This window comes from Biomphalaria glabrata, chromosome 13, assembly GCF_947242115.1.
Source record: "Biomphalaria glabrata chromosome 13, xgBioGlab47.1, whole genome shotgun sequence".
Classification (NCBI taxonomy): domain Eukaryota; kingdom Metazoa; phylum Mollusca; class Gastropoda; family Planorbidae; genus Biomphalaria; species Biomphalaria glabrata.
The window spans coordinates 20,059,664-20,064,897 of record NC_074723.1 but is presented as its reverse complement, the minus strand read 5'-3'; the positions used below and the strand labels follow the sequence as shown (position 1 = coordinate 20,064,897).

At 41.8% G+C, this 5,234-nt stretch overlaps 1 non-coding gene across 1 annotated transcript; it reads right to left on the bottom strand.

The window, feature by feature from the left end:
* Positions 1 to 3,385: 3,385 nt before the first annotated feature.
* On the bottom strand, positions 3,386 to 3,458 carry Trnak-cuu (transfer RNA lysine (anticodon CUU)). The gene has a single exon. It is a non-coding gene; the product is annotated as a tRNA-Lys (tRNA).
* Between the last annotated feature and the right edge of the window lie 1,776 nt (positions 3,459 to 5,234).

Genomic DNA, 5,234 nt, shown 5'->3' with positions numbered 1-5,234 from the left:
ATTGAATAAGAGATTGACCCTTTACAGAACAAATAGATCAATTAGATTAACATTATATGACATGAGTTAGGTCAAGTTCACATAAAACTTCTCCTTCAATTTCACCTATCCTTTGGTCTGCTGGACCGTTGGGGTACCACACAAGATCAACCTTCTTTTTTCATTCTTCTCTGTCATTTTCCTTTGATAGAATTTCATTCTGATTTTGTTTCGGAAAAAAAATTGTAACCTGCATTTTTACCTGCCTGGGTGGACCACTTCAGGGGCCGATTTTGAGTCTGTGTCTCCACACAAACTGTCTTTGTAACCTTGTTTTTAGAGGTAATATGCATGTTTCATTAAAAAAAAAAATATTTGTATTATTTTAAATGTTGAGGCTATATTTAAGCCTTGGGCAGCAGCTGCACAGTCTTGCACTATGGTAAGTCCGGCACTGGAAGAAGATGCAATCAGATCTATAGCTTGCACTAATTTGACTTGCTTTATACTTTCTCAATCTCTTCTATCAAGTCTATTTTTAATTTTCCCTTTATATTTTGGTTTCAAAATTCATCGTAGGGTTACCTAAGTATAGTAAGTAATACTTGGCAATTAATATAATGCTATTTATGCTATGGACAAAATATTATGTGAAAAAAAAAAACAATCTTAGAAGAACAACAGATGTGCAAGAGTAAGTTTGAATTTTTGGAATTCTCGGAAAACTACCTGTGAATAGACTGCAAGCCTTTTTTTTTCTCTTTATGACTAGTTGAAAGTTGAGGTCAGCATCTCGCCACAAAGGCAGACAATGATAAGCCGTTAGACTATCAGGTTTTCACATCCACACGTGGCCTTCAGTGATGTCACCACCTTACCTGTCCTTCTCGCGACCTCAGTCGCCAGTTGACCAGTGACCATCGCGTTGTAATGCAACGCTCCCCCCCCTTCCCCCAGTAAGGCTGCCTTCCACTTTGAAGCTGGCTTCTACCGCCCCCCCCCCGACAACTCCGGTCACGGGAGGACGAAGGGCAAGGGGTCACTATGATCGTAATCGTTGTGCGAGTGACCGCGCCATCTGTCCGAGTCTGCAGCACCAAGGCGCCCTTTCTTCCAGCAGCCCATTCCCTGTCCTCAAACCATCCTTCTGAACATACAAAAAAAAATGCAGCAACCTGCACATTTCGTGCTTTTAAGGATGTGTGTGTGTGTGTGCGCGTGTGTGTATGCATGTTACACCCTTTTCACCCCGTCTCTTTCCACTTCTCTTTGAATATCAGATTTCTCTCCCACATTCTCTTTCACTACCCATTGACTCAGGACCAGACAAAACACAGGACGTCTCTAGTCAAGCGGAAGGGTTGCCACGCCCTTCAACACCTCCCCTTCAATCTGACATCCACTCCCTCTCTCCCCCTCATCCCCAACAAAAAAAAAAAACACACAAAAAAAAAACGCCTTTGCATTAAACAGCTTTCCTGTTTGTCAAATCATCCATCATAAAAGCTCTTTAAGCACGTGGACTGTCTGCTCAAACAAGCCACTCTTGTTTTATCCGAGTGCTCTTCCCCTGCTATTTGAACAGGGTCATCAGAGTAGCCTGCTCTTGTCTTCTTAATCCTAAACCTTTTCAACATTTTTAATCCTACTTAATCCTTGCATGACTGTAAAAATAAAGAATGAGGACGTTCAAATGGATTAATGAGAATGCCAATAATAGGTAATAAAAAAAAACGTTTGTTATTCATGATTTATCCACTTCATGTGCACGCTATAATCAGTGTTCAATCAATCCATTCGCACATTTAGCACGAGTTTAGGGCACCATCGGTAAATAGGGCACCAATTTAGAGCGATAAGTGAGATATTAAACTAGGGAGAATCACAAAGTAGAGAGTTGCTATGTAATGATAAACATGTTTTCAATTTAACACCTAAGCACAGGACACAACTGGACACAACAACTGGGAAGAACCGGGAGTAGCGACACTTTTTTTTTATCGGGATCATATTTAAATTTATCTTAAAAGATCTAATTATCATGGAGGCCATTGGAGGCATCCGCAGAATAGCTTTTCTTTCCTTAGAGTCCAGCATCACTGCATCTGACAATATAATTTTAAGTTTCGTAATTTATGAAAACAAGACCGAGTGCCCTGCTACCTTGACTAAACGCCTTGCTACATTAGCTAAATGCCCCGCAATCTTGACTAAACACCCGCTTGCTTGACTCAATGCCAAGCTACATTAATTAAATGCCCCGCTACCTTGAAAAGATGCCCCGCTACCTTGAAAAGATGCCCTGCTACCTTGAAAAGATGCCCTGCTTCTTTGACCAGGTGCCTCGACCGTCTGGACGAGAGTGCAGAATACTAAAAATCTGTAGTTTACATTTAATGAAACTCGTCTGAAGATGTACAAGAAGTTCCTTAACTTAGTCCCCCCCCCCCTTTTTGTTGTCCAACCACCCCTCCCCTCCTTTTACTAGATCCCCCCTCCCCTTCCTTCCATGAAATGCATGAAACAAGAAATGAATGTTAATAATGGAAATATTTGTACATAAGATAGCCATGGCATATTTCTGTATTTTATCTCTTAGAGATAATTTTAAAATAATTTCTCTTAGAGAAGACGTAGGTCTATGAATCTGAATTATACAACTTTAGAAATGTATGAATTGGATCAGCTAGCTTATCACAGTGGGGCACAGCTGCATTGGCGTCACCTTCACCCCCCACCATTTTAGCCTTAACAATTGTTCGAAATATAATCAGTCTTTGGTTTATACTAATTGCCTAAAGCTATTGATTAGTAAACAACTGTCAAATGTGAACCTTCTTACAAAGCTTATATCAATTCTGTCTGTCTGTTAAAACGTTATTTCTCCGATATCCAGTCTAGGATCAAGCTGAAAATTCGAAAACGTATTTATTTCTTTAACCTGACAACACAAGAAGCTATTGGTAGCTATTGGTAATTAATTATTTTGTTTGGTATCTCTAACAAGGGAAAGACATTTTACTTGACTGAAGTAGTAGTATAAACTGAACTAGTCCCCTTTACAAGTCTCTTACAATTTTAGTGAACACAAACATGAAATACAAAGAGACTATAGAAACAGTACATAACTATACAATCTCCTATATGATCATAAGAACTTCGCTAGGTCACAATGTCGGCTTGAGGAGGCTTAAAAATATTTTCTGTTGTTGGTCTAGAATAAATCTAGATATATTACAAATTTGATTAAAACTAATTGATACAGCTATGCTTAATATAAGCTTTTTTTTTTTTAAGTATTTAATTTTATTTCTGATAAACTGTAACTTCCAATTCATCATCTTTCGGTCCGCACACTCCACACCTGAATCATTTTATAAAAGGTATGGTGTTATAAAAAAAAAAGCGCCCAACGTGGGGCTCGAACCCACGACCCTGAGATTAAGAGTCTCATGCTCTACCGACTGAGCTAGCCGGGCTTATGCTTGTGTCATACACATGCTTATGTCATGACGATAAATAAATGGTGCCTGTGTGTATATGAGAGAGATAAAAAGAGATAGGGAAAGAGAGATAAATAAATGGTGCCTGTGTGTATATGAGAGAGATAAAAAGAGATAGGGAAAGAGAGAGAAAGAACGAGAGAGGGGGAGAAAGAAAGAGAGAAAGGGGGATAGATAGAAAGAAAGAGAAAACTACTAAAGTTTTAAGTCTCTTTATGATTGTCATTCTTTGTTTGATCTTTGACCCTTCCGGTGGGCGGCTTTGTCGTGGTTGCGTGTTCAAGGTCAAAGTTCAAGATCAGGTAATAGCTGCAGACACTCGTGACCTCCATGTCGAAGGCGCCGAGACACTTCCCCTTCCCTCTTCATGCACGTGGGAGGAGTGACAGCCTGCTTTATGAACTTGAAAAGTTCTCCAGGAGATATACGAGGAAGTGGTATGGAGTGGACATTTAAAGCGTTTCCCCAGTCGGAACGCAGCGGTCAGTTTTTACTTATTAACGCTTGTGGTCGGGCCCCCGTGGGCGCGTGTTCTAGTGAAAGAGAAGCAGGAAATGACGTACAATAGATGGAACAGAGGCGACGTTAGGAGTTACCATCATTATGGGGTCCCGGGGGCTTGTCTCTATGGGGGGCCCTGCATTTTGCGTAATATTTAATTTAAAAACACTCCTTTGGGGGCCTCCCTCAAGTGGGGGCCCAGGGGGACTTTCAAATTCTCCCCCCTCCCCACTCTAGCTACGCCTCTGAGATGGAATGTATTATAGTGAAACACATTTGGTCTATATCTAGTGTCACGAATCGATACTGTGACCTCTTTTCCAGAAACGGCGGTCAGGTCAACGCCTAAACCAACATTCTCTTGCAATGAAGAAGAGCACCCCAGAACGTACTAGTGCACAGTACATAATGCATTCTTAATTCTAGATTTCAATTTATTGAGAGGAGAGAGAGAGACAGAGAGAGGAGAACGCATGCCTAAAGAGCTCTAAATCCTCATATCAAAACTGACCAGTAATTAACATGGTATTCATCAGAGTGTCCTCACCAGTCCACGGTGACTACAATGAAACCCCCAGGCAATTGACCGCATGCACCTGCTCGATTCAGTTGACCAGCTTGCTTCTATTGATATGTTGTTTCCCCCCCCCCCCACCACCACCACCACTTCAACCATTTCTTAAAATGAAACGTATTGCACGTGAACATGAGCGCCCCCCCCCCCCCACCACCACCACCACCCCCGTACCACATTGTATTGTTCCTGTTGTTCCTCTTCTTTTTTAAAAAAAGACACTTATTTTTTTACAACTACTCTGCAGTCGAGTGTGTTGTCAAAGTAGCATGGCCGCCTCCCGTTCCATGTGCACGCCCCGCTTGTCCGGTCAGATGAGGCCAACCACATCCGGGACACGTTTGTCCTGGGCTAGAAGTCATCCGCTGGGGAATGACCTGGGAAGAAATGCACCTTTGCACCATGCACTCACGTGGCTGCAGGTGAAGGGGGGATGTCGGCGGGGAGGAAAGCGATGGGCAGTGTTTCCAAAACTGTGTTCTCCGGAACCCTTGTGTTCCGCGAGGCCTGGCCAGGTGTTCCACGAACTAATGGAATTACTAACTAGTAGACCACTATGTGAATTATCATCTTTAAAAAATAAGCTAAGTGTTCCGATAAATACTCAGAATGTGTGAAATGTTCCGTTAAGGAAAAAGTTTGTGAACCACTGGTCTAAGGAACATGAAAGGGCGAGA